Consider the following 21,495-nt stretch of genomic DNA (forward strand, 5'->3'; position numbering starts at 1 on the left):
AGTGTGGTAGCTTTCTACCACTTTATGTGGGGCAGTCAAAAATTCCCTGAATTGTGATATAGCGGGAGAGTGAAAGATCAGATTATGCACACATTGTTGTGGAGGGTAGCGGCATGCAGCTCGTCTGTAGACCAGGTAAAACAAGTCTGGATCGGTTTTGGCGTGTAGTATTGTTTTAATCGCCATTTGAGTTGGACGTGTGCATAGTCATTTGGTGCAATGTCACAGTTTGAACAACGAACTGCAACAATTGCCCTTTTATTCCGTGAGAGTCACTTGTAAGGGCATAAGTTATTTTTTCATATTTTTGTTGAAAATTAAACTTTGATATGATTGCTTTTTTGTATCAGAATCAGAATCAGCTTTATTGGCCAAGTATATGTACACATACAAGGAATTGGACTCTGGTTTTACCTAGTATTGTCCCTGATGCTGTGAGATTGACTTAGGTGTTCATGAGAGTGATGGCCTGAGGAAAGAAACTGTTCACATGTCTGGTAGTTTTGGCGTACAGTGCTCTGTAGTGCCTACCAGAGGGAAGAAGTTGAAAAAGGTTGTAACCAGGGTGTGATGGGTCTGCAGTGATGTTTTCTGCCCGTTTCCTGACTCAAGATCTGTATAAGTCTTGAATGGAGGGCAGATCAACACCAATGATTTTTTCTGCAATCCTGACTGTCCGTTGAAGTCTGTTCCTGTCCTGTTTTGTGGCTGAGCCAAACCAGACTGTGATAGATGAACAGAGAACAGACTGGATTACTGCAGAGTAAAATTGGATGAGCAGCTCCTGAGGCAGGTTGAACTTCCTAAGCTGGCGCAGGAAGTACAACCTCTGCTGGACCTTTTTAACAATTGTGCTTATGTTTAGTTCCCACTTTAGGTCCTGGGAAATTGTGGATCCCAGAAACCTAAAGTTTTCCACAGCAGACACAATGCTGTTGAGTAGTGTGAGAGGGGGCAGCACTGGGGGGCTCCTCCTGAAGTCCACTGTCATCTCCACAATTTTAAGCTTGTTCAGCTCCAGGTTGTTTTGACTGCACCAGAGGGTCAGCTGTTCGACCTCTCGTCTGTATACAGACTCGTCACTGTCCTTGATGAGGCCAATGACTGTCATATCATCTGTGAACTTCAGGATTTTAACAGACGGGTCTCTTGAGGTGCAGTCATTTGTGTAGAGGGAGAAGAGCAGAGGAGAGAGGACACATCCCTGGGGTGCGCCAGTGCTGACTGTTCGTGTGCTGGATGTGATTTTTCCCAGTCTCACTTGCTGCTTCCTATCTGTCAGGAAGTTTTTGATCCACTGGGAGATGGGAGCTGGTACAGTGAGCCAAGTGAGTTTGGTGTGGAGGACTTCTGGAATGATAGTATTTAACGCCGAGCTGAAGTCCACAAACAGGATCCTAGCATATGTCCCTGGAGAGTCAAGATGTTGCAGGATGTAGTGCAGTCCCATGTTGATTGCATCATCCACTGACCTGTTTGCTCGGTAAGCAAACTGTAGGGGGTCAAGCAGGGGGTCTGTAATGTCCTTCAGGTAGGTCAACACCAGTCTTTCAAAGGATTTCATGACCACAGACGTCAGGGCGACTGGCCTGTAGTCATTTAACCCTGCAATGGAGGTTTTCTTTGGAACCGGGATAATTGTGGAACGCTTAAGGCAGGAGAGAACTTCACATAGCTCCAGGGATCTGTTGAAGATCTGTGTAAATATGGGGGCCAGCTGATCAGCACAGACTTTAAGACAGGAGGGTGACACACCATCTGGACCTGGTGCCTTCCTGATCTTCTGTCTCCTGAAGAGCTGACTCATGTCCCCTTCACAGATCCTGAGTGCAGGTATGGTGTCAGTGGGGAGGGGCAGGGGCTTGGTAGTGAGTGCTGGGACTGTATTTTGATTGGCGTGGGTGAGAGGTGTGAAAGAGGGATTATCAAACCTGCAGTAGAACAAATTCAGCTCGTTGGTCAGTTGATGGTTCTCTTCAGTATGGGGGGATGGTTTCCTGTAGTTGGTGATGTCTTTCAAACCTCTCCACACTGATGCAGGGTCGTTGGCTGTAAACCTATGCAGGAAAATTCAACATTGTTTATATTTTTTAAATTCTGATGTAAAAAAGGCTATAAAGAAGAAATGGCCTAATTATTTTTTTCTTTTAATCGGACTTCTTACATGACATTATATAAAAACATAAATTTAATAAACTGATTTGTTTTAATGACTGCAAAAAGGCAAGGTAATTTTATAATATGAAAATTTGGTCCCTTCCCTTTTTTTACAGCATTATATTTTTATTTGCAATAAAGTATTTGTAAAAGCCATTTCCTAGTTACATAAGATTCATAAATGTTTTACTAAATGACAATGCATAATCTATGGGAGGTTCCTATAACCCCCATAAAGTAGAACTTAATTGGTATATTCTAACCATTTCTAACAGCTCTGACTAAACATTATTCTCAGTTAGTGATCAGCCTTGCCATGTGTAAGGTATAGAGGGCACATGGTTTTAAACTGTGCCTTTTGAGTTTATAAAGTAACATGTAAGACAAAGCGCTTATTTAAGTGCTGCGGCGTACGCTTAAAGCGTACAGAAGAAGATTTAAGTACAGAAAAAACTAAAGTTTCTCAAGAAAGCTAAGTTTAGAGAAGTTACATTTTTTCCTTTTTTTGCCTTTTATTCTACGTGTGGATTATTTGCCTTTAATTTTCACTAAATATTTTTAAAACTAACCTTTGGACTGAGAGATTTCTTTCGGCACGTGTTTTACCCGTACTTGAACTCGCCTTATATTTCGGCAGCTACACTAAAGTTTAAAACCTGCCTAAGATCGAAAGCTTGAAAACTGCCTTGGATTAAAGAAAGAAACCTGCATGTTCTAAGCCTGACTTCAGATTGCGACGGAAGAAAACAACGACAACTTGAAAAGACTCGACAGGTATTTTTAATCTTTGTCTTTGATCGGAGTTGGACATTTGAGAGAATTGCTAGCGCTCCTCACGAGACTGTATAAATTATAAAGGAGCTTAAATACCTTAAAAGGAAACTTGTCCTGGTGCGGGATCATCATGGCAACTGAATCCGGAAGCCAGAGGAAATATCAAATGCCGAACGAAAGTGTGAGTGGAAGTCGCGATGAATATGACGTCACAAAGGACCCTCTCTAAGACGACAGAAAGCTGTTCAATTCAGTGACAACTAACCTTCAGTTGGAAATAGACTACAAATACAATCAATTATCTAGTCTGATGAAGTTCATGAAGGATTTACAACAAAGGGAATATAACTGTAAAAAAATAGAATCAATTATCAAGAATGAGTTCTCCAACCTGAGAATGGAATATAAAAGGTTAAGCAATGAACTTGTATCCTTCCAGAGCACCAAAGATGCACGAAAAATGATACAAAAGGATTTTGATGCTAAAATGGAAAACTATATGTAAGTTTTTGGAATATACAATGGATTGGGTTGTGGAAGTACGACAAAATAAAAGCCTCAACCAGCAGCAACCTGACTTTTCTGCTAACCAATTCAGGGATTACAGAATGAAAGATGATAGTACCCCTACAGTTAATGACTCCCAAGTTTCTGTAAAAACTAAAAGTCGAACAAGTGCAGTGGCTACTTCAGTAAAGGATTCCCAAATCTCCGCAAAAACTAAAAGCCGAGCAAGTTCAGTGGCTACTTCAGTTAGTGCCCTCAGATCTCAAGAGGCAGCACACGCTGTGCTGTTGGCTAAAACAGAGAATCGAAAAAGGCAACAGGCTCTAGATATGGTAGAAGCACAGTGGAAAGCTAAAAGAGAAGCTGAGGAAATACAGTTGAAAGCACAGCTAAAGGCTAAAAGAGATCAATTGGTGCTGGAAGCAGCAATCGCAGAATCCAATGCAAAACTGAGGGCTCTTAAAGGATGCAATCACAGTCCAGGAAAATCAAATCCTTATAATGTTCCTCAGAAGCCAGATGTGAAAAATGTAAAGCCATATGATACAAGCATTTGTAACTTTCCCTGTAAAAATGAAAGTAAAAACAATCCTCAGCAACCGGTTTATGATCAGCAAAATAAAGCACCAGCACCTCCTCAACAACCTCTTTATGATCAGCAAAATAAAGCTGTAAAGAAGAAAGACCAGGACTCGTCGATCAAGTGAACTTTCTGGTGGAACAGACAACATCTGCTTTGGATCCCGTGTACGGCTCAGCTCTACAAAGCCATACTTTCGAGAAGGAAAAGGACAGGACTGATCAAGAGAAGTATCCTGTGAAAGGCGTCCCGAGTAGTTCTGCTACAAACGTTTCTGCTGCTGACAAAAAAAGGGACACAGACACCTCAGTCAAAAAGGCGGAGACGGCTGAACGTACAAGCGGTAAGCACTGTCTTTTTTGCAATGAAGATCACGATCTTAACGAATGCAGTGCAATCCAGAAACTAACTTATGAAAGTAGAATTGACTTTTTGAAATCTAAAGGCTTATGCTTTAAATGCTTTAAACAAGGACATCTTAGTAAAGACTGTGAAGAAAAAAATAAATGCCAAATATGCTCTCATTTACATCCAGTAATTCTGCATATGAACAAGGAAATAGATAACGACGATAAAGCCACAAAGGAGAACGCTATGTCGGAAAAGAAAATAATTTCTTCTCCCCATATTTTTGTGGAACCACTAGAGACTTGTGCTAATACCAGGGCTGGTAAAGAATGTGTCTTAGCTGTGATTCCAGCTAAAGTTAAGTCTGTAACGAGTGAAAAATGTGTTGAAACATATGCTGTAAAAGACTCTGGCAGCTCAGCTACATTTTGCACAGAAAGTTTGCAAGAGCAATTAAATCTTTCTGGAAGAAAGTCTTGCATCTACATCAGCACTGTAGAAAGAGACAAAGTAAATAGACAGAAATTAGTAAAGTGTACAGTTTTAATGGAATTACAAGGTTGTGGGATAGAGGAAAACACATTTTTTGATTTACCAGAAGTGTTCACAGTGAACTCTATACCAGTGAAAAGGGAGAACATGCCTATACAAAAAGATGTCAAGAAATGGTCTTATCTAAAAGATGTGCATCTACCCCAGATAAATGCCGACCAAAGCAATAATATTGTTATTACAATTCTATTATTATTATTATTTTTATTGTTATTCGGTACAAATGCCCGTAAAGTCATGGAGCCATGGCAAATCATACATAGTGAAGGTGACGGGCTTTACGCTGTCAAAGCAGTTTTTGGATGGATTGTTAATGGATTGATAAAGGGGACAGACAAAGAAAGACTGCAAAGGTATTCAGTCAATCATCTACATATATAATTCACTAAGCCAGGAGACAAGTAGCTGACCATGGAAAGCACGCCGGAAGGGGCGTGGAGACAAGTAGCCGACCATGGAAAGCACGCCGGTAGGGGCGTGGATTATATAATTCACTAAGCCAGGAGACAAGTAGCCGACCATGGAAAGCACGCCGGAAGGGGCGTGGATTCACTAAACCGCCGACAAGTAAGACGCCAATGGCGCACGCAGGAAGGAGCCACGCCCACCAACTCTTAGACCATTGGATACGACGAAAAAATCACAGTCACGCCCACCAACTCGGACGCGACGCCTCGAAAAACATGCCGTCATTTCTGTTTGTCTATGCCACATTCCACTTGCAGCTCTGAGCTACGTTGACTTTTCATTAGTCAACCTCAGTGGAATCTTGGTTCACACAGACGCAGCGGGAGACACAGAGCCGCGCGCACAGACACAGAGGCAACGCCAGAGAGAGACAGAAGCATACACAGGCAGCGCGTGAGAGAGAGCCACGCACACACACAGAGGCAGCGCCACAGAGAGACAGAGGCACACACAGGCAGCGCAAGAGAGAGCCGCGCAATCCTTTAAAACTGAAGTTAAAACACAATGAAGGAAGCAGTCTTTAAAAATCAATAAGCCCTGTGCCTCTTTTTCATTAGCCTCTCACCTGCTTCAGGCCCTGCAACAGTCGAGACTCTCTCTCTGCAGCTGACCTTCTCTGTGCCTGACTCCACTACTGTCAGTCGCCTGATTAAAAATGGCCTTTTCAATGTGAGCTATGGACCCGCTATACCACAGGAACACATTGCCTTCGAGCCTGCTCTCGCTCACTCTAACGTACCGACTTTCTCTCTCTCTCCTCACTCACTCACACACTGCACAGGGGAGAAATGCCCGAAGCACGAGTCTACACTGTGAGTGCGATGATTATTTATTTAAAAATGGGCTTTTGAAGGGGAGCTGTGGACCCGCTATACCACAGGATCACCTTTGACATTGCCTTCACATTATTTTCCTTTTATTTATAATCCTGTTGAGCAGATCAGACACCCAGGCAAACAACACTGAATAATCAATAGCTCCAACTACTTTGCCCGCCCCCACTCCTCACCTGAGTCGGTTTCGTCTCTGTTCAGCAGTGTTTGCCAAACTCGGTCCTGGTGAACCCCTGTGGCTGCAGGGTTTTGTTCCAACCAGATTCCTAATCATTAATGCCGGTGAAACTCATCCGGGATAAGTCGGTTTTTCAAACGCAGCCGTGTACCAGATTAGTCTAGCAAGATGTAATTATCCGAGATGAATGCGCGCCCTCGCGCTGAGTGAAAAGCCAATATATATTGAGTCTACAAAACATGGTCACCAAGTCTTTGATAGGCTGCAACAAAATGATGAAAGAACGGGCGCATTTTTTTCACACAAACTGAGTGAGTGGGTGTGTGTTAGTTAATTAGCAACTCGAAGGATTAAAAAACATTGAAAAAGCGGCGCGGATTGGTTTGCAGCGTGTAAAACAGTTTGTTTGTCGCGGATAATTTGCTATCCACACAGAGACGAACCGGGAAGTGAACCCACAATATTCCACTGTCTCCTTACTGCAAAGCAGCCGTACTACTACACCGCCACAAGGCAGTTAAACAATGCACCGGGCCACATGTTCATTTTTTCCCCTGTGCTTAAAAGACACTAAAAAACTGTTTCTCAACTGTGACTCCCCAACAACTCAGTACGCGAAAAGCGGCCAGAATCACAAACAACAATCAAAACTCTACGTGACTCACAGGTAGTGATGGGCCGTTCTATACTAAGGTTTCGACACTGTGTCGAGCTTTCGAAGCACTACAGATTTTAATACTTGATCGAATAATGACATCTGTGATTTAAGGATTTCACATTTTCTTTCTCAAATGTGCTTACCTATATCATGGCAAAGTACAGGGATAAACCTTTATTTTCTGTCTACTCCGTTTTAATTAAGACAGACCAAACAAAACATTTAAGGCTATTAAATGTGATCTCAAGAAAAGATCAGGGTTAATTATAATACTAATAACAGGAGCGATTATAATGATACAGTGCAAAAGTAAATACTAATTGAAAGAGCCGGGAATGCATGAGGTGAGGCGTCTTATTTTGTTTAACTCTTGCTATCGTATAGTGCATTCTGCCTCTCGGCATTAGTTATATTTATATTTTTTAGACATCAGACACTAGAAGCTACTGACGAACCCTTCTCTTCGTTGTCAGTCTGTAGCTACGAAAAAATAAAAGCAATACGACTTTTAACAGACGTCATTGAAGTGTATCATAAGTTTCTGTAACGTTAATGAAAATGGCCAGAAGGTGTCACGTGACAGGTGAGTGTCAAATGCTTCGAAGCTTCTATACGATTTCCGACACAATTGCTTCAAACGTGTTGATGCTTCTCAAGGCTTCACCCCGCCCATCACTACTCACAAGTTACTGAACGAGAAATCAGCAGACTAGCATGACGAATGGGGCGTAATGAGCATCCTTCCCCTCTCCTCCAGATTTTTCAAATGTTAATTTTTTCCCTGTGCTTAAAAATCATTAAAAAATCAGCCTGATTATGCGGCGTATGGTACGCCACGGGTTGGCTAGTGTGACAATAATGGAGGTAGAACAAATGTTACTCCAGCAGTACAATACAGACTTTCCAGAGCGCAGTTGTGAGGAGAAGGAGGAAATGTCACAGGAGGACATTAAGTTAATGCGCATAGCTTCAGATACTGCCAGTCTAGTGGATGGACACTATTGCATTGATCTGCCTTTTAAAGGTGATACACTTAAAGTGCCAAATAATCGTTGCATTGCAGAACAACGTACTATTGGACTCAAAAGGAAACTTACAAAGTATCCAACATTCCATGAGGATTACAAAATCTTCATGAAAGACATTTTAGACAAAGGATATGCCATTAAGGTACCCACTGAACAGCTGACCCTTGAAAGGGAGAGAGTGTGGTACATCCCTCACCATGGAGTATATCATCCAAAGAAAAATAAAATCAGAGTGGTTTTTGACTGTACAGCCACTTACCAATGCTTTTCTCTAAATGAACAGTCGCTGAAAGGACCTGATTTAACTAATACACTTTTTGGAATTCTTCCAGGATTCAGAGAGGAGCCAATTGCTCTCATTGCAAATATTAAATCAATGTTTAATCAAGTGAAAGTTTCAGATGAAGACACAGATCTTCTTCATTTCCTGTGGTGGCCTGAAGGTAATCTAAACAATGGACTAGAGGAATACAAAATGACAGTGCATCTTTTTGGTGGTACTTCATCACCCAGTTGTGCCTCTTATGCCTTACGAAGGACAGCAGAGGATGCAAGAGGCACAGCTCCAGAGGAAGCAGTTTACACTGTGCTGCACAACTTATATGTTGATGACTGTTTAAAGTCAGTTGATACAGAAGAACAAGCCATAAAATTGGCCAAAGATCTTCAAGCCCTGTGCTTAAAGGGAGGATTTTATCTTACGAAATGGATAAGTAATAGTAGAGCAGTCTTGTTGTCCATCCCAGAAGAAGACAGGGCAATAGATCAAAATGACTTAGACTTAAGCCATGATTTGTTACTAGTTGAAAGAGCCATAGGCGTTCAATGGTGCCCACAGACTTAACAGTTTCAAGTTCCAGGTAAAGCTGCAAGATAAGCCTGCTACAAGAATTGGTATTCTGTCAGTGGTCAGTTCAATATACGATCCACTTGGGTTTTTAGCACCAGTCACATTCCCTACTAAGCTTATTTTAAGAGAACTGTAGAAATATGCATGGGATCAAGAAGTGGAGGTTAAATATGTCCAGCAATGGAAACAATGGATGGACGATTTGCAGCTACTTGAAGACTACAATGTAAACAGGTGCATTAAATCACCTGGATTTGGTCAAATAATGTCTGCACAAATGCATCATTTTGGAGATGCTTCAGAAAATGGGTATGGCACTGTTTCCTACCTCCTCCTAACTAATACAGAGCATAAGAGACATTGTTCATTTAGAATGGGGAAATCAAGAGTGGCACCACTGAAACCTGTCACTATACCAAGGTTAGAACTTACAGCAGCAGTGGTAGTAGACAAAATGTTAAAACAAGAACTACAAATTCCCCTGCAAGAGTCAATCTTTTGGACTGACAGCACCACTGTATTAAGGTACATTGCAAATTAAAGTGCACACTACAAAACTTTTGTTGCCAACAGAATCACAGTCATAAGAGAGCACACACAACCCTCACAATGGAGGTATGTCGCATCTGCACAAAATCCTGCAATTCAGGCATCAAGAGTACTAACAATAGAAAGCTTCATCAAAAGTAAGACTTGGATACAAAGCCCAAACTTCCTGCTACAGCCAGAACAGGAATGGCCTAAGAGACCGAATGAAGTGGACCTATCTATTAGCAATGATCCGGAAATCAAAAGGCGTGTAGTGAATCTTACAAGTGTAGAAGAAAAAATTGAACCAGTAAAAAAAACGTGTGGAGTACTACTCAAAATGGTTCAGTGTAAAGAAAGCAGTAGCGTTGTTCCTTAGGTTCAAAGAAGTGCTACTGCATCTGAAAGAAGAAAGGCAATTCATTATACAGTCAGTCTATCTGGACACAGCCCAGAAAGACAAAAAATACTAATCACAGAACATATGAAGGAATACAAATCAACAATGAAGCTGAAGCCACTGTCTCTAAATGACTTGTCTAAAGCAGAAGACGAACTTACTCGCCTCAGTCAACTACAAGCTTACCCAGAGGAGGTTAAAGCCTTGCACAAAAATCAGCATGTAAAGAAAGGTAAAATCAACAAACTGGACCCAGTCCTGCAAGAAGGAATATTGAGAGTTGGAGGAAGACTCAGCAAATCTGCTATGCCAGAAGAGGCAAAACACCCTGCAATCATTCATAAGAATTCACATATCGCTACTCTCATTATGCAACAAGTTCATAAAGAAATTGGACATTGTGGGCGTAATTATAAGATGCTACACCCTGTAACTCCTGGGTAGTGAGTCAAGTCAACAAGACAATGCCAGATGCAAAGGGGGCAGTTAGAAGAGTTTGTGTGCAGACCAAGACCAGCACACTGGACAGACCTGTGAACAAAGTGCCTGCTCCAGGAAGCAGCAAATGATTGAAATGATTAATTTTATTTTTTGAATGCTTAATTTCAATTGTATTTGTGTTTTACAGTAGAATTTAAGTTTTAAGTTTCTTAAGTTTGGTTTAAGTTCATTAAAGTAGAGAAGGCTCTTACTAAGTAATGTTAAAGTAATTGATTTCTGCCCTTGCATAAACAATTAGGGGGCCGGAAGTGTAAGAGCTATTTCCTAGTTACATAAGATTCATAAATGTTTTACTAAATGACAATGCATAATCTTATGGAAGGTTCCTATAACCCCCATAAGTAGAATTTTTAATTGGTATATTCTAACCATTTCTAACGGTTCTGACTAAACATTTTTCTTAGTTAGTGATCAGCCTTGCCATGTGTAAGGTGTAGAGGGCACATGGTTTTAAACCGTGCCTTTGAGTGTGTGAAGTAACATGTAAGACAAAGCACTTATTTAAGTGCTGCGCCGTACACTTAAAGCGTACAGAAGAAGAAGTTTAAGTACAGAAATAACTAAAGTTTCTCAAGAAAGCTAAGTTTAGAGAAGTTACATTTTTTCCTTTTTTTTGCCTTTTATTCTACATGTGTAACAACTATTTTCTTTATTCTTGTGTGGATTATTTACCTTTAATTTTCACTAAGTATTTTTAAAACGAACCATTGGACTGAGATTTCTTTCGGCACGCATTTTACCCGTGCTTTAACTCGCCTTATACTTCGGCAGCTACAGTATTCATATGTGATTTTTTTTTTTTTTCAATATTCTTTTGAGCAGATTTAAACCTTCTATAATTTAGCATGGCAGTAAAAAAAAAAGCCTAATAAAATTAGATTCCGCTAGTTACATGAAATTGAAACATGAGTTTTTGTTTGTGATATTTGAACAACTACAAATTAGTCTCACATAAATATTTTTACAGTATAGTACAGATGTTTTATTTTAGATTATAAAATCCTGTTTTACTGGGGTGTTGTACCGTGTTAGCCATTATGAATGTAGAGAAAAGCCAAGCAAAATGACACCTTTTATTGGCTAACTAAAAAGATTACAATATGCAAGCTTTCGAGGCAACTCAGGCCCCTTCTCCAGGCAAGATGTAGTCAAAAATCCTGTTTTGAAAGTTATTTGAAAAGTGATGATTATTGCAACCACTTGTACTTTTAACTAAAGGTATTCAGTTTTATAAGTGAAAATGTTATGAGTGACTAAGTAGTTCTTTAAAGATGGTTATTTGTTTTTAATTTTCATAAGATCATGAAAGATTTCTCAGCTAAGTTTATATCTGAATTTCTTAATTACTACTACTGCTATTACTACTAACTGCTTTATTCTGTGTTAGTCTTGAGAAATGTCATTTCCACTGCATAATGAGATCCAAAAGTAAAAGAATAAAAATGTTATGAATAGTTTGGCAGAACGTAATATCTGAAGATGGTATATGAAATTCAATTCCATTTCCTGAAAAAAAGACTTCAAGTGATTAATGAGACACTTTAAAAAATTATAGAAAAAGGAAAGTGTTGTATATTATAGTAAATGTAGAGAATGCATACAGTTTTGTCTATGAATGTTTGAACAAAAATGTATTTAATCACAATTTCGTGATCATTTGCAATTAACATCAACTACAGAAAAGGTTGTGGAAAGAAAAATGTAATTTTCTGTGTCTTAGAGAATTCACCATTTCTTTCCCCCTTGGTGGTTTAAACTACTTTCACTATAGCAAATTTGAAATTTAACTTTGTGACAGTAAATATTTCTGTACAATTTGCAATTTGTTCGGGTACATTGAGAGGCAGTAATTTCTGGACTTCTGCTACTATCCCAGAAAATATTGACCTTATATAATCCTAGTACCGCTATCATTATCTTCCACCATTTAGCATACTTCCTGCAGCAGAGACACTTCTGTCCAAACTTACAGTGCAGATTGTAGAAAAAGACCCAATGCATCCATGACAGTACTGTAGCAGGAGGGCAGGCCAACCCTCCGCCCCCTTCCAATTAAACATCCTGCACCCACACACCACTTACTGCTTTTTTGAGAGAAGAGCAAAGTTGCAATTAATTTGCTGCTTAATCTGCAACAAAACCAGTTATTATTAGCTCTTTATTTTTTATAGACATAAAAAGCAACTAAATGAAGTAAGCTTATACTGCATTGCAACCAGAATAAAAAGCATAGACTACAACATAAAGGAACCAAGAAGTACTTATTGCCTCTTCTATAATATAATGTATATCTATTTGATTCCTAAACAGTGATTATCCATTTCAAGGATGCCAGATGAATTTGCTACCACTAAAATTTAAACCACTGTGTACCAATAGTTCATCAGAGGACACAGGCATACTCTTAATGTGGAGAAAATTAAACTAACTGAACCAATTTGTGCTGAATGTTCTATAAATAGAAGTGACAGAGACATCTGTAAATTCTTAAATTACTGTATCGGCCCGAATTTAACGCGGCCCCCAATTTTTTCATGAAGATTTTAGAAAAAAAATCCGAATTTAACGCGATCCATTCATTTTTCATAAAAGAATACAAAGAAAATAAAATTCAATCAGATAATCATTTATTTAATAGGTAATATGACAAGTTACATTCATGTCAATAAAATTAAGTAGTAATGTAGAACACAATTAATAGTATTAGGTAAGTTACAAGATACCTACCGTAAGTGAAAGAAAAATGAAAAAGGAAATATTTATTCAGAATCAGAACTGTTTTCAGAATCAGAACTCTTTGTTGTCGCATCTTTATCGTCAGTATGCTCGTTCACGCTTTCAGTCTCCCACAAAATGTCATCTTCAGTCCCATTTAAATTATTGGAAATGCAGCATTTCTTGAAACCTTGAACCTTGATCGATTCAGGTTCGATCTTCTGCCAGGCGGTCGCAACCCATTTTCCTAAAAGTGAGACTGAGGGTTTTTTTATTTTTCCTGTAGGTGTTAATGGGTGATTGCCCGCTAATAGCCAATTGTTGTATTCTTTTCTTAAGTTGTCTTTAAACGGTTTATTAACCACCACATCCAAGACTTGCAGCTGGGATGTCATACCACCCGGTATTATTACAAGATCGGAATTCAATGTTTCAATTTTTTCTTAACACCTGACGTGAGGTGGCCTCGAAATGCATCAAGGACTAGCATGGAGCGAGTGTTTCTCAGAGAACCTGGCCGTTTTCCCCATATCACATTCAACCAGTCTAATACCAATTCCTCTGTCATCCAACCTTTTTCTTGGACCCGAAAAATGATTCCTGGATGCAGCTTTTCTTTGGGCATTCTTTTACATTTCAATATAACGTAAGGTCGAAGTTTTTGTCCATCAGCAGTAACAGCAAGCATAACAGTAATGCTGGACTTTTCTTAACCAGTTGACTTCAATGAGACCGATTTTTCACCTTTCTTATTTACCGTAAGATTGGAAGGCATGTCAAAATAGACAGGTGTTTAGTCTGCATTTCCGATATTTCCAAGATTGTAGTTGTGCTTTTTGCGTAATGTTATAATATGCCGCTGAAAATTCAACAATTTTTCACTAAAGTCGCCAGGAAGTTTTTGCGAGAGAGTTGTCCGCCGTCGTAGTGATGAACCGTTCCGTTTCATCATTCTTTTACACCAACCCATACTTGCTTTAAAGTCCGTTTTAGTAATGTTTAAATTAGCAGCCTCTTCTAACGCTTTAAATTTTATAACTTCACGGGATATTGGGAATCCTTCATTTCGCTTTTCTATTACGAATTTTACCACTTGCTGCTCAACTTCTTTAAACCTTCCTATTTTGGGTCCACTAAAAGATTTTCTTGAGGAATTTGTATTCATGTATTTCGTTAAATCTTTTCTTCAGAGACAGACGTTTACTTCTGGAACTCCGTATTTCCTTGAAGCTCTCATGTTGTTCGTTCTCTCTGCCTCGTTTGCAACCATAATCTTAAAATTCATATCGTAGGTTCTCCTGGTACCTTTATTTATTTGTCTCTTTGATGAGCCTTTTTTCTCAACACTACTATTATAACTTGCGCTCATTTTTTATGGGTGATAAAGAACCCGCCGCTAGAGCAAACATGCAAATTACTACTATAACAGTTGCGACAGACGTGGACTACACTTACTTGTGAATCATAGACACAATAGCCACTTGCTGGCGTACGCTGGACGCACGCCAGAATCAAAATGCTTGAAACCAGTGATTCCACCGGAACTAGAAACTGTCGTGCAGTCTCGTGTGCTCGAACCTATCCAGACTATACCGAACGCGGCATGCGTGACTCATGCGACCAACACGCAGGTCGGTCGGAGGCATAGGCGTACTAATAAGAAGAGTTGTTACATTGAATTGCCTAGTCCTCGAATTTAACGTGAGTCCACTTTTGAACGGGAAATATTTAGTCAAAAAAGGTTGCGTTGTATTCGGGCCAATACGGTACTTTACAAACTAAATGTGCCTGGCACTGTACTGCCTCCATAGAGTCTACAAGAGCACCCAATATCATCATTCTCATCTCTCCAGTAACTGTGGAGCTCCTTAATACACACGCATTCAGAGCAATTTAACATTCTCAGAACCACTTAAGTAAAAGACTATGCTGCTTATCTAAGCAACATTAAATGGATGTTAGGAGTGTAATCTGTACTGGGTGGAAGTTCATTGCGCACACCACTCACCCACACATCCATGTACTGGGTGGAAGTTCATTGCGCACACCACTCACCCACACATCCACATGATGGGAATGTTATGTTTCCACGTAATTTAATACACAAACCTTTGGAGAGGAGAAACCCACTTAAACATAGAGTACCTAAAAGCTTCACACAAACATCAATTGTATAACAGACTGGAATCCAGCTGTTAGCACTGCTGCATCACTGGAATTTGTGATACAGAAGTGCTAACCACTGAAGTATCATGTCTCCCACAAAAGCACATAACGTAGGCTGTAATTAAGGCTAAAATTCTTTAATTAAAAAGGCAGCTCTGTTATGGGACAAAATGATCTTCCCAAAAACCATGCAGATAAGGAAAATGCTGATACTGAAGCATTGATTCTATGGAAAAGATTGTTTTAGGTTCCGTCAGGATTCCAGCTCAGGAAGGAGGACAGGCATGTCAGAAATTTTGAGGAGATCTGTAAGTCAGTCCCCATTCTAGCCACAATGTTTGGTGTTTAACACTTAACATTTTTCTTGCTCTTTAAAAGGATTAAGGCTGTTTCAATATAGAATGAAAACTGCAAGACTTCATAATTTGGTTTGTTTAATTCACATATTCTGTTTACCATTGGATAAGGAAGGAATACATGTAGGGGATTGAATGGTTGTGCAGACAAGCTTTTTTTTTTTTAATATTCTGTGACAACTGAGCAAATGCATTAAATTTAGCCAGAAAGTGAGATCCCTTCACCCTTTAGGTGTGCTGCATGAATGAACTTCTACACCTTTTTATTTGTTTAATCTGATTCAGTTATTCAGAAATAATTTGTTCTATGTCAGCATATACCTAAGCAGAAATATATTGTTTGATTATTAAAAAAAAAAATATTTAGTTTTTCCCAGCTCAAAAGAAATAGAGAGCTTGAACATACCATGGCTGTCACACGTTTGTAAACCAGATAAGTAGATTGGGCTGATAGCATTCATCTTAAAGTGAGCTGAATAAGAAAGGTTTTATTGATCTCATACGATGTCAAATCCGCAGCACAAGGCAAGTGGCAATAAGAAAGCCATTCCTTAAAGGACAAAATAGGGCTTTGAAATGCTACCTGTGGACTACTGCAGAAGGGACAATTCTCTTCACAGTAGAAATTAAGACTTGCTTTTTTCGACCAGTGTTAGGCTGTTCTTGAAGCTGTTGTGCTGCGAGGCGCCTATCATGCAAGCTGGTGACCTTCAGAAATCTGATTGGGTTATGACTTTGGGACTGCCAGATCTCTTCCTACCAGAGTGGAATGTGGACACCATACACACTGACTCTTAGATTTTTTTTTTTTGTAATTTATCTAAATAAAAGGCCTACACTTCTCATTTCATTTGCTAATTGCTGTTTTCTTGCCATTATCTCTGAAATATAGTCCAAGTAGTACTTCAGAGGGTGTAGTAACATAGTCTTTTCCAACTCTCATTTAAGGCAGACAGAGGGTTTTTAAGTAATTGACAGAGTTTAGGACTTCTGTGCAAACTTCAACTTGCAAGGCTTAATTTAATGTAAGTGCTGCATAACATCTGTAGGTTGTAACCTGTTAGTTATTCCCCGAAGAAGACCCATTTGTAATATTATGATATTTCATTTTTTTAGTTTTTGCTAACCTAATCTTTAAATTTAAACCTCTGGCAGTTTAGTGCTTACCTATTCCCCATTTTAAGTCATTCATTGCATTTCAAGTGATTTGAAGAAAAACTGGAAAAACTGAGATGGTCTAAAGTTTTTGACCAGTGGTTATTATTATTATTATTATTATTATTATTATCAATAATAATGTAATTGCCTTTTTGAAATTAAATGGCTGTACATAAGAGGGAGGGGTGAGGTTTGGAATTGTAGGGTGAGTATGGAATGCCATTAGTATATCATCACTTTTTCTTTAATAGAGTTGTATTGATTGTATATATGATTGAACTGTTTTTTCTCCATGTAGCAATGTGTGTTTGGTTGTTTTGTTATATAAATCGAAATTAAAAAGCTGATATTTTCCATAGGCAGTAGAGGTGCTTAGTAGGCCTCTTAGTTAAACTAGCAATATTAACATATGTAGTTGACAAATAGTGTAAACCTGTCAAACACTGGCATTCATCCTGGAAAACTGAGCTGATTGAAATACTTGCTCGCTCAGTTATGAAGTAGTAAGCACAAAGAACATCACAATGCAGCAAAACCAGAGTAAATTATAACAAAAAAGCACAGAATTATAAAAGTAACATACCTAAAATTCCACCCCTGAGAAGGAGAACTTAGCCAATAATAAGGCAACAATAAACAAAAGAAAGAAAGAAATATATATAGGTAAATAAAAAATGGAGAAGGAAAATAAATACTGTAATAGTTATTTCTCTTATTCTAAAATATTATTGATTAGATCCTGCCAGGTTTTGAAAAAATTCTGTATAGATCCTCTAACTGAGAATTTGATTTTTTTCCAATTTCAAATAATATAAAACATCGGTTTCCCACTGACTTGTCAGAGGAGAGTTAGGATTCTTCCAATTTAACAAAATAAGTCTGTGTGCCAAAAGTGTAGTGAATGCAATCACCGTTTTCTTGTCCTTCTCCACTTCAAGTCCGTCTGGAAGAACACCAAACACAGCTGTTAATGGGTTAGGAGGGATTGTGACCCCAAGGCTGTCTGAAAGGCACTTAAACATTTTGGTCCAAAATGATGTTAGTTTAGTGCAGGCCCAAAACATGTGACCCAGTGAGGCAGGAGCTTGGTTGCAGCATTCGTAGGTTCTTGCCCTGGAAACATTTTGGACAGTTTTAAGTGAGACAGATGAGCTCGATATATAATTTTTAGTTGAATAATTCTATGCTTTGCGCATATGGAGCTTGAGTGAATTCTCTGCTTTGCTACCTTCCACTCCTTTTCTGATATATTAAGAGATCTTCTTCCCAATGTCCTCTTGGGTCTTTGAAAGGTAGGGACTCTAATAAGATTTTATATAATGCGGAAATGGTGTTTAATTCCTCGAAATTGAGCAGTATTTTTTCCAGCATGGTGGAGGGTACGAGGCGAGGAAAATCGGGCAGTTTCTGTTTAACAAAATTTCTAATTTGAAGATAGTGAAAAATGTGTAGCTGGGAGGTTGAATTTGGAACGTAATTGTTCAAAAGATGCAAATATGTTGTCTATATAAAGATCTCTGAACATTTTAATCCCAAAACTTTTCCAGATATTAAAAACTGGATATGTTTGCGAGGGTTGAAAGAGGTGGTTCTCTTGCAGGGGTGCCACGGATAAAAGATTTTCCATCTTAAAATGCTTTCTAAGTCGGTTCCATATTCTGAGTGAGTAAAGCACAATTGGGTTATTAGTATATTTGCGATAACTTGCATTTATTGGAGCGTAGAGCAGGGAGTATAAAGAAGTACTACAGGATTTTACTTCTGTTGTGAGCCAAGCCTGTGTATGTTCATTTTTTTGTGTCCAGGTTTTTATGGCTTGTATGTCTGCTGCCTAGTAATAAAACTGAAAATTAGGTAAAGCCATGCCACCTTCTGCCTGAGGTCTTTGTAGGGTCGCTCTTCGGATACGTCGGTGTTTTGAGTTCCAAATGAATGAGGTTATTGTTGAATTTAATTGCTTAAAAAATGATTTATTGATATGTATTGGAATGTTTTGAAATAAAGAATGTTTAGGAAGGATATTCATCTTAACAACGTTAATTCTTCTGGCTAGAGTTAGATGAAGGGTTGACCATCTATGCAAGTCTTGCTTAAATTTTTCCATACAGACGGCAAAATTTTGTTGATAAAGAGCTTTATGTGTTTTATGTTTACTTGTGATATTTACCCCCAGGTATTTAAACTGATCTGCTATGGTAAAAGGTAGGGTGTCCAATCTAATATTATATGCTTGTGAATTCACTGGAAAGAGTATACTTTTATTCAGATTAATTCTAAGACCGGATATCTTTTGAAATTCTGTTATTTTAAATTGTTTTAATTTTACATTTTATAGGGTATTAAAAGTTTACAAGGGCATTACATTGAGTGTGGCAGCAACTACAGTCTTTCTTACTTAATGAGTGATTTTAGGCCCAGCCACATTTCTCACCCACTTACTCTCCATGAAATGTACAAAAGGGACCTATTCTTTAATTTTTTGTTCCATATATTTCTCATACAGATTTTGGGGAAATTTATTTTGGGAATTTTTAATTTTGAGGTAAGCTAAATCAGTTTTTATTCTTATATAGCACTCTTCACTGAATACAGTCTCAAAGATTTTACACAGATTTGCACACCTACTGTATTATACTCATGTATAATTCGGGTCTTGAACCCCGAAAAATCGATCATAACATCAGACCCTGACTTATACGCCTGTTCAAAAATGTGACACTTCATTTTTTTATTTTTTATTTTTTTTTAACATATTCTTGCCTCCTCCAATCTTGCATCAGTTTCTCAGATGCATCGAATTTTGCCACAGCAGCGCAGTTACCAACTTCTTTCGCTACTTCAATGATGTTTAATTTAAAACCAGCTTCATTTTTTCTTCTGATCGTACACTCCATCCTAGATAAGGGATGCTGTAGGGGTGTGAGATACAAAAAACACAATTCAGTGTTCGGGCACAATAGAGGGAGAGAGAGAGAGAGAGAGAGAGAGGTTAGGAGCTTGTGCTGATACAGCACATTGCCGCACCCACATAGAAAAAAAAGGCAGTGTGCTCCGTGGTTACTCTCTCAGGTGGGCATTAGCATATCATAATCCCTTGTACCAATAGCGTAAGTTTTCCACATTCGACGTATACAACCGACATTATAAAATGCCAGAAATTATACTATAAAATTAAGTCCCAACTTATCCATGGGTAACGTAAAATAAGAAAATATATTTGCACAAGTGGGACTTGATGAATCTTTTTTTTTATTTTATCTTGTCTTAGTGTTTATAAACTAAGCAAGCAAATACATATGGTTCAGTATAAGCTAATGAAATATCAAGCATTTTTAAGTATTATTAGAAAAATGTATGCAATAGTTTAATAAATCATAACATTTTTGAGTGTACTGTATGGTGTGTTGTGCGTAAGTGTACATGTGTCAATATTTATACTGTTTGCCTGTGTGTGTGTTAGGGAAAACCTAGGGATTCATAGTACCAATGCACACAGTCACTGGAAACTTATGGTATATGTGTTTTTTCTTTTTAAGATAAAAATATATATAACAAGAAATACATTTTTTTTATTATTTTACCTAGTTTTGGACATGCATGCAGTCAGTACATATGAAATTATAATAAATTCTTGTCTGTTTAGAGTTTCAGTATTTTAATACTCATATAAACCTGTTCTCCTTAGTTTTTGTTATTAGGTTTGAGGATTTTGTTTTGTTTAAGAAAGTGCATATTTTATGCATGGTTATTTTATTTTTCTATTTTCTTTTATGTTGCAGATTTCATACATTTGTGGTGAGAATTACTGTATTTTATGTTTAACTTGTACACATTTCTCTAACTGACTTGTTTAATTAAAATATACATGTGCAGAAATTATGAATACTAAACAAATGTGTGTGAAGAGAGGCAAGTATAATACAATCCAAACTTGGAAAAAACTGGAAGGTATGACAAATGCAAATAAAAACAGAAAGCACTGATTATTAAATTATAGGAAATGATCCTTGACCTGAAAACAATGTAACAGACAATTATTTGATTTTACAAATAATGAGTTTTATTTTGTTTTCAAAAATAAATGTTGATACTTACAATGCATTAAAAAATGTTTGGACAGTTAAAGAATTTACTACTTTGTAGCATTTCCTTTCCTTTTCACAACACTTAACAAATGCATAGGTACTGAAAACACCAGTTTGTTGAGTGTTTCAAGTATAATGCTTTCCTATTCTTCATTCAGATAGGTGTTAAGTTGTGCAACAGCATGGGGTCTTCATTGTCACATTTATTTGTTTCAAAATGTACCACAAATTCTCAGTTGGAGACAGGTCAGGTGCAGACATGTCAGTCAAGCACTGGGCACTCTCTTCCCGTGCAGCCAATCCTTTGTAATGCATGGAGAATATGGTTTTGCATTATCTTGCATTGTTGTGAAATAGGCACGGATGTCCATTGAAGAGGTAAAATCTTAAAGATAGCATATGTTGCTCCAAAATCTTCATATACTTTTCACCATTAATGATGCCTTCAAAGATGTGCAAATTATCCTTGCCCAAGGCACTGACACAATCCCATACCATCACAGATGCTGGCTTCAGGACTTGCAGCTGATGAAAGTCTGGATGGTCCTTTTCTTCTTTATTCAGAGTACACTATGTGCATTTCTTCCAAGAAAACACACAAAATATAGATTCTTCTGACCAAAATATATGGCTCCAGGGTGTTGCACTTGCTC

At 38.2% G+C, this 21,495-nt stretch overlaps 1 protein-coding gene across 2 annotated transcripts in view; it reads left to right on the forward strand.

The window, feature by feature from the left end:
- The window catches only part of cdyl (chromodomain protein, Y-like), a 298,068-nt gene that overhangs the window by 209,321 nt on the left and 67,252 nt on the right, over nt 1-21,495 (forward strand). The gene's annotated exons all lie outside the window — the stretch shown is intronic.

This window comes from Erpetoichthys calabaricus, chromosome 6 (genome assembly GCF_900747795.2).
Source record: "Erpetoichthys calabaricus chromosome 6, fErpCal1.3, whole genome shotgun sequence".
Taxonomy (NCBI): domain Eukaryota; kingdom Metazoa; phylum Chordata; class Cladistia; order Polypteriformes; family Polypteridae; genus Erpetoichthys; species Erpetoichthys calabaricus.